This window comes from Nipponia nippon, unplaced genomic scaffold, assembly GCF_047370975.1.
Source record: "Nipponia nippon isolate SJK-2023a ecotype South Korea unplaced genomic scaffold, ASM4737097v1 scaffold_5, whole genome shotgun sequence".
NCBI lineage: Eukaryota > Metazoa > Chordata > Aves > Pelecaniformes > Threskiornithidae > Nipponia > Nipponia nippon.
In genome coordinates, this window is record NW_028262369.1 from 3,334,116 (window position 1) to 3,347,245 (window position 13,130).

Here is a 13,130-nt window from a genome sequence, read left to right on the forward strand (position 1 = left end):
AGAGAATCCATCAGATAACGGATGACTTAATCAGGACAGATCTGCCATTTTTAAATGTGAAGCTTTTCTATCATAACCATTTCTTTCTGCTTTTTTTATACTAGGAGAACCACCACTGGCAGTGAATGGTTATTCTCCTTGTAATTCTTTACGTGAAGTGCCAAGGGTTCTGGGGAAAAATAAATCTACCATTACCTCTTTTGACACCACGCTGCTGTGCCGCTCTCCAGGGGAGATGATATGATTTACATACTTGGATGTTTTGCTGTAGTGTGAAATAGTGTTTTGCAATCTGACGGCTGTTATTAGCTGTTATGATGATCAGATAACGCTATGGGAGTTGGTAATTAAGAAGGAAGCGATACTAAAAGAAGGACAGTAAAGTATTAATATTTAGGTTTGGATTAATTTAGCAATTCTATCAACCAGTTGCAATCCTGGGGGATCATTTGCAGTTTCAGACTTGATATGCTACTTCTGTTTCACGTAATAAATCCATTAATATGCCAATCTTCCACAAGCATATTACCCCACATATTACCAACTTGTGGATGAAAGAAATAAGTCTTTTTTTCCTTAATGGTCACGCTAAGCAAGGCACGTACAGTAAGAAGGGTGCATGCTTGGGAAAAGAGGATGGCAAGAGGATGGCAGACGTTTAGTATTAGGAAGAGTTGTTGTGCTTCCTTAAACTAAGAGTTGGCTTCCCCAGGAAGGGGACCGGTCTCTGCCCCTGTTCTGTGGAGGCAGGGAAGCCCGGCTCCGTTCACCTGCCCGGCACACGGAGAGGCTCTAGCGTAAGGAGCTCCCTGCCTGCCGAGACGGCAGTAAATGGGCAGCTGCAGCCTCAAAAGAGAGAATGGCAGCAGCCAGGAAAAGCCCAGCCTCAAACCTGCCTCACCGCAGAGCACCGGGCAGAGGTGCCCGAGGGAGGGGGGCGTGGGGCGCGAAGAGACCTCAGAGCAGTTTAAAAGCTCAAAGCTTTGGGAGAGTTCACCCTTTTCATCCTGTTGGTTTCCAGTTCCCAGGCGGTGGTGGGATCGCCAGGGGAAGTGTGGCAGACGCTGGAAGAAAATGGGAACTGAGAAAGATGGTTTTATCTAAGATAACATGTGTCTGAGAGCTGACCTTAAGTCATTATTTATTTGTCACGTGGGTTCCTTCTGGGTTTTTTTTGCTATCAGTTCCATATTGGTGTGGAGCAATTTTGTTTTGTTACATGAACCTAAGCAGTGATGCGGTCAGTCACGGGGTATTTATCTTCATGAAGTAGTTTCTGAGGGGAAGCGTGTATTTGTGGGCTCTCTGTTCTCTTTTTTTTTTTTTTTTCCCCCTGTCCCCTCTGTCACACACCGAATTTATTCGGGGATAATTTAAGCTGAAGTTGTTAACTCCCAAATCAACACGGCAAAGCCCCCTAACACAGCTTTTTTAAAAGCCAAGTGTTTGGAAGCCAGCATTGAAGGTAACCCACATCCTGGCAGCCTTGACACCCAGCTCTGCTCTTGTTCGCACAAGCAAACTGCACCATACTTTGAAATGAATTTGGTACCTATAATGTCAGACTCTTTAATAACTGCACGTGTTGGGATAGTTGTTTATATCAAACAGGGCTAGTGCTCAGCCGAGCAGAAACAGTACAGCAGTGTTATCCCGGCCTGCCTCTGCAAGCTGTTAATCGCTGCGTTGTTAGCTCCGAAGTATTTTGTGGTTAGTATTTCTGTAGCAGTACATGAGAGGAAGTGTACGAATGCACTACTTAGTTGGAATTACTGCAGACGTTTTAATGTGCACTCGCTGTTAAAAGTAGCTTAGAGAATAAAACTGAAGCTGTCTGCCCAGCACAATCAGCAGGCGCTGAAGTTCCTGTAGAGCGGGTTTGGAAGCTGATGAAACCCTCAACCCCGAGCTCAACAAAAGCTTGAGGTTTTTTGGTTCAAGTGGCTCCTCTAGCTATTGCTCCTCTGCCCAGCAGGCTTGGAGAGGACCGTGTAGCAGCTGAAATGAATTTCTCCTGCACTAAAGTTAATAGAGTTAACTTAGAGTTGACAGAATTATTACATGGTAATGTTATTCCTTCAAAACATAGCTCTTGCCTATCCTTCATTACCTTGATTCATGAAGCATTTGGCAGGTTTGGTTTTTTTTTTTTAAATATTTACCAAATCAACTAATATGCTCTTCCAGTCTTTGTTTTATCAAAGCTCTAAGCCCTAGATCCAACCTAAATGAGAACATATTTAAAAACCAAAGTCAGTGACCCTATCTTTTTCCTTCCTGATCAAAACCCACCCCGGGTGCCAACCATTACCAGCATTGTATAAACCCGCCCAGAATTAGTTAAGGGGACCCTATATTCTACCACGAGTGTTTTGCATTCAGAGCCTCAGCCAGGATAGCTATGATTACTCTACTGGGTGCTAATGAGGGTGCTGTTGGTACTTTAGTAGGGATATGCAAATCGAGTTTTGTGGCTACTGAATACATGTATGTATGCAAATACCACCTTTATAAAGCCATAGTGCCTCGCAAAGGGTGAGTTTGCTGCTGTGGCTAATGTGTTTTTCCTGTTCGTCAGCAGGCAGTCTCGGAGAGGCTCACCCCTTCCATCCCCTGAGCCCTCCCGTGTCTAAGTGCAGCTCACACCCCCAACCAGGAGGCTTTCCTGACAGGCAAAACTCCTGTGTTCATGCTCCCGTCTACTATGAAGGAGCTGCTTAGGTAACTGCATCTCATCCGGGCAAGCTGTTCGCCCAGCTCCTGACAGCTAAGTATCAACCAGTGCTTCAAGGACACCTCAGCAACGTGAACATGCGCTTCGTGCTGAAATGTGGGATGTGTATCTTGTTTTCAGGTTTGAGGCTTGAAGTGTGAACGTCAAAGCTCACATCATATGGGTCTTGGCTAGTCAGAGAGAGAAAATCCCCCTTGAAGATTAGCTGCTGTTGGCTGGAGAAGCAGCAGAACATCTTCATTTGTACCTTGGACCCGTCGAACAGAATATTGATTTACACTCGTGGCACTGACAGTATGTATATTTTATTCTTGGTTAAAATGCAGGTCAAGTTTAAAGAAGCAAAGTTTGACCAAAGTCACTAGAGTCAAATGACATAATAGCAAGTTGTACTACTGTTTTGTGGTGGGGTTTTTTGTTTTTGTTGTTTTTTTTTTTTTTTTAAACTGATGCATTATTTCTTAAACCAGCTGGGATTATGAGCTCACCAGTTGGACATGTTATGCAATGCGGGTGACACATGGGATTTGTAATGACCTAGGCATGTCTTAAATGTGTTTTCCAGAAAGTCAGCCAGGTTTGTCTGGAAGTAATCAAAAGAAGTAGGATCTCTTACTTCTTCAGTCAGTTTGTTCCACTTGCTTATCACCTAACTATTGAAATGGAAAAATAAGACATTAATCTTCATTTTCGCAGCTGTGTCCTCTGAACGTAGGTTTTTACTATATTTTTCTCTCTTTGATTAAAAAGCTCTTTACCATCTGATACTTTCCTCTTATAATCCAGTGAGTGATTTGGGACAATAATTTTCTAAACTTGAAGGAATTGTATCATTCCATAATTAAAGAGATTCAATACTCAGACTAAATACTGATCTTCACATCAGTATTATTTAATTAAAGAGAAACATAAGAAAAACCTGTGCATTCTATATACTGATTGTTTAGACAAATATGTACAGTTAAATTTGTTTAATTTATTTTACTTCCTAGAAAACTTGTTATCCAAATTCTTTAGCAGTAACAACTGAGCAGAACAGTATCTGATAATGGAGGGCAAAAGGACAAGAGGGGAAGAGATTATTTTGACTCGCTTAAATAATTACATATAAATTTTCTCCAGTTTTGTTAACTCTTTGTCAGTGTTATACACAAAATTACATGAGAGAGAATTTAGTTCATAGGTGAGCTAAATTCGCTGTGAGGCTCAGAGAAAAGATTTAGAATTAGCAAAATCAGCACTATGTTATACCACTTTAATCAAAATTCAAGCTCTGCTTTCTCAGGCAGTCAGCGTTGCCATGGGCAGAAGCTGAATTTTGATTAATTACCACCTGACATTGTACGTGTAAATAATTTGTTCTTCATCAGCATTGATCCCATCTGGAAGTTCATGCCCTTGGGACTTTGAAGTCGGCTTTCTTCAACCAACTGATGCTTGCAGCAGTGAATTATGTAGAAATGATAATTTTGGATTTTTGGTCTGGTTTGGTTTTGTTCATTACTTTAAACATAAATCTTTCAAAATATTTGGAAGTGTTACTCTTCTAGATGGCACTGCTGTTTGTGGCTTTTTTTTTTAACCCCATCAAGTTTACCTGTTTCTCTTTTAAAATATTTATATTGTGAAAAGCAACCCTAAGAGTGGCTTAAATTTTAGCTGTTGTTGTAGGTCAGGATATTGACTGGCAATTGCAATACCAAATGCCTGGCTGTATTTTGCTTGTACTAACTGTTCAAATTGTGTCGGAGTTCTTGTTCTGTTTGCTTTGCAACTTGAATCGGCCCTTGCAACAGCGGGCAGGGAGAAAACCAAACATTCGTTCAGAATATTTGACTTCATGAATCTACCTTGCTTTCTCTGTAAATCTGCGCGTGTACATCGATTACGGGTCTGAAACTGCATCCTGGCACAACTCTCCTTAAGTATCCAGTATTACTGAAATGATGAAAACTCATAGAAATTCTTTTCTAGCCTCAACAAATCAGTATAGGAAAAACGACTGAAAAAAAAAAAAAAAAAGCTTGATGTCTGCAAGTTCTGATTTCCAGGCAGGAGAAAAATAAGGTGACATTAAGGTTTACTTATTTTACTTACTTTATTTTACTTATTTAAAGTATGGCTAACAGGCTTTTAAGTGTACATCAACTTCTAAACTTCATTTAGTTTCTTTGGTGGACACTCACTGACGTAAAAGCAAAAGCTAATAAATCTAGCATGCATTCATTTTTGGGGCTAAACTGACATCTGCTGGTGTTCTGTAACACCATACATGCAATCAGCGTGGTGACAAAACAGACACGATATTCTGTGTACGCTTCCATTTCTGCGGCGCTGTTAGCAGCCCCGTCGATGGCTCAGCAGGGTGGGGGGAAGCGGCTGGGGCTGCCCAGCACATCGTCCCACCGGGCCGGTGGTGGAGGGGAGCTCTCCTAGGTTCAGCATACCGCATTCGGACTTACTGCAAGCTTCTGAAATTGCCATGTGGCCTTTTTTCTTCTCGTACAATTTTTTAAAAACAGATCATGTTTATCACCTTCAGAACAAAAATATTCTAATAGCTACACAGCTCATGGGGTGGGGGGGGAGAGATAATAAAGATTTACCTTAATTTCTAGCCATGTTTCCTCAAGCGTGCAGTGAGTTGGCGCTGCCCTTGTCCCTACCCTGTCACTTGGTCCATTGCAGGGAGGGAGCTTCCATGGGTCCCACGGCACAGGCGGCCGCTCCGGGGAAGCCGTGCTGGGTTTGCCCCGCGGGCACAGGCTGGCTAAAGCTGATCCTTCCTTCACCCAGTGCCAGCCAGCAAAGGGCTGGAAAGGGAGGAGCTGGTGAGATAGGTGGGATGGAGGAGGCAGCGAGAGGAAATGTGCTCATGCACTGGTAAATGGATGTATTTGGTATATTTGGACAATTTGGTGTATTTGGACATTTGGTGGACATTTGGATAGTCATGCCTGCCGTATCTGGACATTCGGTGGAAACAGTCGTAGAGCAAAAGGGGGGAACGTTGTTGGGGTCCCCAAGGAGGAGTCAAAGCTGTAGCACCAGCCAGCCTCTGCCTAGGTGTAAGCAAAACACGTGGGAGAGCGCGGCAGTCGAAGTAAGAAGGCTTTCAGTTGAAAGCCTTATTTCACCCTAGGAGATGTGTTCGGTCATGGCTTCTCTCTCCTGTGCCTTCTAAGCTGCTCATAGCCACCTGGGGAAGGGGACTTAGTTACAAAGAGAACAATTATTCCAGTTTTAGTTAAGCCAGGGCACCAAAGCCAAAATTACCCGTATTCTGCTCCTGAGAAAAATATCATAATATATAATGTCATTTCTTGATACCGATGAAAATGTATTCACCTCTAAGTCTAGTTCTGCTCTCAGGTTCAAACGCTAACTCGTAGGAAGGATCAAATGCTGCTGAATGAACCCCCCCTACCCCCAAATCAGGGGCCTGGGAGTACGCGTGCTGCCAGAGCCCTCCTTCCCCAACATCTGATGAAAACCCCGCGTACCCCCACCTGCAGGCGCGTCAGCAGGTCGGCCCACTGTTGGCCTTATCGTCATGCCTTTGGTCCCATGAAACCTGAACCCCTGGCTCTGGGATGGGTTTGAATTGGAGCTTTATACATGTTACTTAGGTTGAGGTCCAAGAAAGGATTTAAACACAAAACCAGGACTTTAAGGGATTTTAGATGCTTTCAGTCAAAAGGCCTAACGCACAACCCCCGCTGGGCCCTCGGGGGTTACTGACTCCCTTCAGCCTGAAGTAGATTAAAGCACTTGAATACCAGGTCTTGCCGGCTGGTTCACCTACACCCTCGGAGTGCAGCAGCCCTTGTTGGATCCCTTTGAGGGATCTGGCCAGTCATTCGTCTTCTGTCTTATCCTGGAGCCGTTGGGTTGGGTAGGGGAAGGAGTGATATACACTGTTTTCCAAAGACTGACTCCAATTAACTGCCTGTAAGGGCACTAGTTAAAATCACTATAGATCTGTTGAAGGTTTCTTTGATCATTTTATGTTTTCTTGCATGTGGTGTTGTCCGAAATAACTGATCTTGGTAACATAAGGGGTATTGTACAATTAGCGGAGGGTTTTCCCCCCTGCGCTACAAGACGCGGAGCCTCGCTGCGCTGATTATGGGAAAGTTGCAGATGGCTCGTTTTAATTTGTCCATCCAGGAGCGAGCCCCTCGGCGGGAGCTGCGAAGCTGCCCGATCGCTAGGGCCGTTTCTCTGGCAGAGCGGGGCAGTGTCGGCGCTGTCTGTCTGTCGGTCATGTCCCCCCTGCCAGCCGCTTTTTTCTCCGTTCCTTTTCCTCCCGCCGGCGCTCAGACGCGCAGCGCCCAGCGGCGGGGACGGCGCCGGCTTCGCTCGCAGCCCGGCCACGGGGCGGCCCAGCTCGGCGGGGAGCGGCCCAGGCGCTGCCGGTAGGTCCGGGGCCGCGGGGGCAGGCGGCTCCCTCGGGGCGGCGGGGCGGCGAGCGGGGCCTGTCCGGGCCCAGGGCCGGGGGCGGCGGGCCGTGGGCCCGAGGGAGCACCCCGCGGGCGTCCACTCGCGGGCCTCGAGGGGAGGAGGAAGGCGAGGGTGGGGACGGGACAAGCCCTGCGGGACGGTGGAGCGGAGAGGAGGGCGGGCAGGCAGCCGCCGCCGAGCGGTAAGGGCCGGGGGGTCGCTGCGGGCGAGGCCGGGCGCAGCGGGCTCTGTCGCGCCGCCCGGAGCCCGGCTGCTGCCGGAGGGGCCCCGGTCACGGGGCGGGCAGGGCCGGGGGGGCGCTTTGCTCCGCTGCCGGGGCCGCTCCCAGCCCTCCCGCGGCGCCCGGGCAGGGCCGGTCCCGCCGCGCTGGAGCTCCCGGGGCGCTGAGGGGAGCTGGGGCTTCGCGGGTCCCGGTACGGGCGGGACGGTCCGGAGACGGCCCGGGAGAGGTCGCGGGCGGCGGCTGCTGCTGCCCGCGGGGCTGCGGGGCCGGGGCCGAAGCTGTGAGAGAAGCGAAACCCAAGTGTTGCAGGGGCCAGCCGGGCTCGGGCGGGAGCGTCCCTTTCCTCAGGGAACGGGCTTGGGAGCGGGGCAGCAGCCGTGTCTTTCAAACCGGCCCTGACCCGGGGAGGGGGGGGGGGGTCCGCGGCCCCACCGAGACCCGAGTTGAAGCCACTCGCAGGGTTATTCCGAGATCGTTGATTACTTGGTAAAAGTAGCGTACACAACGCCTGTAACCTCTCCTGCTAGGGAGAACGCACTGTGTAGTACCATTTCTATTTTGCTAGTGTAAAATTCTGTGTGACCCGAATGGCATTGGTTGTCTTACTAAAATAGTAACGTATCAAAGTCTTTTTCTCTGTAATTATTACTGAATTTTATTCTCTCACAAACGCCTGAGAAATTTAGACAACCTTAAAATACTATTTCTCAGCAGGTTGGTAAACTAGGAAGTTACTGTCCGGAGTTCAGATAACCAAGATGGTGGCCCAGGCAAGCGCTGCGTTACGGCTTGCTGCTGTGCACTGCAAAAATCCCGAGTGCTCTGATAAACCTGTATATCCTGCCTGATTGTTTAAAGAAAAGATTAGCCTTCAACCTGTGTTTCGTTCCAGGTGCTGCTGATTAGCAGCTGTCTTAAACCCTGCTGTGCAGGGAGCCCCTATAGTTACCTGTGGTGTTGGAGAGCAGCTTGGGTTTTCTAGTGAAGAGGGCTGAGTAGGAATTGTTTCATTTAAGGGATTAAATCATGTCAAATCTTAGTAAGAGACAGAGTGAGGGAAGGGCAACGGCGTATTTGCTTGGCCATGCTGTGTTAGGAAAGCTGTATTTGTAAGCAACTCCTTTTTTTCCTTTTTTTATTTTAACACCAAGCAGAGAGGTGGGTTCTTACCTTCTCTTTCTCTTGTCCCCAGGCTAATCTTCAAGTAGTGCCCAGGATTGTGAGGCAGATGTTTGCACTGGCTGTGTGAAGTAATATCTCAAATATCTCTTCAAAGTCGACATTTAAAGCAGAAGGGACACTAGCAAAACTAAGTTGAAAATCTGAAGTTGTGGTTACCCCCACAATGCTCAGCGTTTTGAAGAGGTTGTTTTGTAATCCTGATGTCATCTTGTTCTTTATTAGGAATTTCTGTTTTGATAGATAGCTTAAAGGGACTGATACTGGCTTTTAGTTTTATACCATTCACTCTAGCACTTGGTAAACGTTATCTGTGCTTCTGATTTGAAACTTTAACTTTAAAAAAAGAAATGGAAGGCCGAGGAGAGGTGGTTGCACATGCCAGAGATGCTGCCAAGCACTGCGAAGACTTAAGACCTCTTTGCATCTGTCTTCAGGAAGGGAGGAAGAAAAAAAAAAAAAAAGCAAAAAGGCAGAAACAGCCTAGCAGTCATTTTTAAATTGCACCAGCTGTCCAAAACTAGTCCGTGGTAAGAAACGAAAAATGCAACATCATTTAAAAATAAGTATTGAATGCTAAATATTGAGACTAGACATGTTCATGCTGGAGGTTATAATCATGACCATTTTGAAATCCATGAAAGGGTGTTGATTTCTTAGAACGTTAGTAAAGCAGAGGTGAGGATGGTCTTTGGTCGCGCAGTGTCTGCGCAGCAGAAGTGACCCTGAGTGGGGCAGTTGATCAGCGTTCAGCTCTGTAGTTTAGTCACAAGGGGAAACTTCTTTTCTAAAGAAAGCAGGAGGTCAGTGGTTTTTAAAAATACAGCTGTGGAATATTTGATACTACAAATATCATCACAAAAAATACTGAATTTAGTCATCTTTGACTGCTGTCTTGTTCCCTCTTCAGTCTGCCAAAGCTGCGGTGTGAGTGTGAGAATGGTGTGAAAGAGCAATGCCTGTTCTCAAGGAAGCGGTGGGTTACTACAGTTGCTGTTCCTGTGTACACACCACGCCTGCAGCCACATCTGTCCTTCTGTACCAGCTCCGGTGTTTGTCCTAGCTACGTGGCTACTGTAAAACCCACGCTGGACTGAGTACACAATTCCCTTTCTAATTAACCGTGCAGCATTTCTGTGTGGTCTACTGGGAAGACTGTGGGACTACTGAAGTGTATAAACATTAGTAGTGTTTACTGATGTATTACCGTGCCTCCAGTGCAGCAGATTAGTGCTGTGTAACCTGGAAGAGCGAACAAATGTGTGACAGGTTCTTTATAGAAACGTTTATAGACTTCACTGAAACCCTGATGAAAGCTTTGTCGTGGGAGGAAGGCAACGAGCAGTATTCCAGAGACTTTTCCGCGCTCCAGGAAAGCGGAGAGGCTTGTGTCATTGTTGGGAAGCTTGTGCACGGGGTCTTAGCCGTACTTTGTGTGGACGGAGTGACTCCAGCCCTAACTGGATACTTGAGCCTGAAATTCTGTGTCTTTGCTTGTTGTCTTTTGTACCCGCAAAGTTCTCTGTAGGCAGCTTTCGGGTGTTGAAAGGGCTTTTCGACTTGAGAGACATGGTCAGAAAAAGTGTAAAATTGAGAGATGCTACTTGAGGCCTATTTTAAAACTTTGAAGAATGACTGTGGAAACAGGTACAGGAATTGGCTTGGTTGGAGAAAAGCAGTCACGGATTACAAATAAACTTGTTTATGTTGCTTAGAAATAACATTTTTTTTGAGGTTTGCAGTCTGGGGATGTGTGTCCACAGAGCCTTGTCCTTGTAGCTGAAGGTTTAAGGGAGAGATTTTTGGATGGTAAGTGAGCGAAAGGCTGAATAAATAGCTTACCAGAGCAGGAACCAACAACAATTTTAGATTACTTTTTTTCTTTTTGGTATGCGGACAGGTGTGTAGGTGGTATATATGATAAGGAAAGGAAGTACTGGCTACTGACTTAGCAGAGGAATTGGCCTGTACGGCTGCAGAGGCACTGAGGGTGACTGGCTGCATAACTGAGCTCTTTGTTGATTATTCCGAGGTACAGGGTGGAAAGGAAAAGATGGGTGATCCTGGAGAGCAGCATTGACATGGACAGATGTGTGCAGGTGTGCATCATGAGCGCGGTGTGAGGAGGGAAGGGGAAGATGACTGCAGCCCTGTAGCTTTGTGCATCTCTGTGTTTGGGAGCATGATGCAGGTAATGGCGCCCTAAGGTTCTTGCACTAAATCTGCCCCTTGGGAGGAAGGGAATCGTGAATACATTTCCCTTCCTGGAACAGACAATGGTATAAGTTAACGTGTGAATATGTATTACCTGGCAGATGTAGCAGGCGTAGGTTGTCACAGGGCAACCTGTTGTTTTGGGCACGTTAAGACAGACCCATGTAGCTTCTGGACGGTGATAAACATATGTTCTTTCTTATTTTCTCTGTAATGTCTGTATTCACCTTGATGAAGAAGGCCAGAGTGAGAGTCTTCCTCATCTACACTAGGTTTTACAGTTTGATACTTCAGTTTGCACTCTGTAGAAACTGCCCAACTTCTTACAAACCCGTGTTGTGGGAGGGTGTACTGAGGAACGCTATGCAGCTATTTAAAAAAACCTGTGTAGCTCATAGCCTGTATTTTAATTAATTACATAAACGTTATTGGAGAGTTGTCTGATGAGATAGAACCCTGCTGAATCCTTTTGCAATGTGTAGCTGCCTCTGAGCGTACTTCTAGTTTCAAGTCAAAGTTTTATCTTAGATGATTTTAGTCAGATACAAGCCCTGAAGCCCATGATAGAAGGCTGTGAGAATCTTGGCTTTATAATGAATGCTTGGTTAATAAGTTCTTCAGATAAGTTACTTTAGAGGTTCTGATTCGCTTAATTCACTTTCTCCAATAGCAAGATAAAAGGAAAGTTTAGCCAGGTGTTGTGCTTTTTTTCTCAGGTAGAGCCTGCAAATTCTCTTGCTGTGTTAAAACTTCTGGGTAGGGAGCACCCGCCGACCCTGCTTCTGGTTTCAGGTGGCTGCATGGAGTTAAGAGTTTGGGAGTTAAGATGGAGGGGAGTGTTTGAATTAGCTGAAATATGGTTTTGCAAAATGCAAAACCCTGCAAAAACTGTTGCACACCGCCGAGTTTTACTAAGTATTCAACAGTTTCAAAAGGCTTCCATTCCCCAAAATTCATGTGGCTTTATTGCAGTTGTAAAAGTGACATCGAGCTGTGCTGCGCCCTCCATTGGAGAGGAGGGTATCCATGCATCATTCTGTCGGTGGGATTTGTTACTTGTCTTCCTGGTCTCCAGCTAGCACACGTAGCTCATCTGGTTTCGTTTGAATAGAGTGGTTTGTGAGGGCTGTGGCTTCTACCAGCCTTTCCCCTCCCTTTATGCCAACTTTGTTCCGTATGTAGAGCACTAGACCTCAGCAGAAAGGAATGAACTGGAAGGGTGCTTTGCCCCGTGCCGATGTTGTTCCGATGTGTGCTTGTGAAGGAAGTTATTTGGGCGGAGAAAAGTGCTTGCAGCTCTGAGTACTTGTGATTCTTTCTCTTGAGCAAATGCACAAAAAAGAAAAATCTGGAGGAGGGAGCTGGTGCTTTTGCTGCTTTATTCATTCTCCTCTGGCGTCTAGTGACTCCTCTGCCCAAAGTTAGAGTGCAGCTGGGCCCACTGAGTCGGTGTCCACCTTACCATTGTGCACCTGGAATAAAAGAGGATTTTTAGGAGGAGCAGAGGAATGACATGGGATGGGGAGCTGAAGCCGTTGGTCTTTGTCTTACCACAGGCATTTCTAAAGACTCAAAGCAAAAGAGTAGTGAGAGTCTGGGAAGAGAACCTAGAACTGCTCAGTTCTCTGTGCTTAGTGGCATTTGGATCTGAAACTTCCAGATGTAAATGGAAACTTCTTGTGTATCAGTGCAAAAAGCCCAGCCTTGCATTTAGTGTGCTTGTTGGTCTTTCAATGTTTGCCTGTCCTGCTTTGAGATAGCTTGAATGTTGCCTGATGGTGTGCAGGTATGCTACCTCCAGATACCTTTCTCGTGTATTTGACTTCCCTGTTACCCATCTTACCCTTTGTCTTTTTTTGCAGTCAGGTACCTGTCACCAAACAGTCTTCCCTTTTGAATTATTTGGGAGCGGCACTTGAGATCTCGTCTGCTTTAAGACGACAAAACTTGTGGGTTCAGTTTCTGCTTCTACCATCAGCTTGCTTTTGTGCCTGTTTATCTTTCAATTAGTAAATTCCTTCTGCTTTGTAAGGTGCTGGGTGTAGTTTGTTAAGGTGTGAGCAATTCAAGTCTTCCCTATCCTATATGGATGCTTAAGATTCTGTATCACTTCATACGATCTGGGCTTGGTTTGTAATCTTTCGTCTTCTTCGTAATCAGGCATTATGCATTAGTCGCTCTTTCCAGGCATGTCTCTATCAGTGGTATTTTATATAAGACTGTATCTGTGAAACATACTATGATTAAAGTTACAAGCTGCTCTGTGCCTATTTGCAGGGAGCAAAGTGCAAAGGGAAACTATGGTAAGTCTATTAG

General features: G+C 46.0%; 1 protein-coding gene across 9 annotated transcripts in view; it reads left to right on the forward strand.

Annotated features, from left to right (window-relative positions):
* The window catches only part of LITAF (lipopolysaccharide induced TNF factor), an 85,355-nt gene that overhangs the window by 66,244 nt on the left and 5,981 nt on the right, over positions 1 to 13,130 (forward strand). The window contains exons 1-2 of one of the 9 annotated variants that reach the window (XM_087730576.1): positions 2,597 to 2,766; positions 2,855 to 3,028. The exons of 4 other annotated variants lie outside the window; for them this stretch is intronic. The gene's annotated coding sequence lies outside the window, so the exon portion shown is untranslated. Of the gene's footprint in view, positions 1 to 2,596; positions 2,767 to 2,808; positions 3,029 to 6,988; positions 7,153 to 7,223; positions 7,380 to 13,130 lie in introns of those variants that run through there. 4 more of the 9 variants (XM_087730580.1, XM_087730579.1, XM_087730585.1 and 1 more) reach the window with 4 other exon arrangements.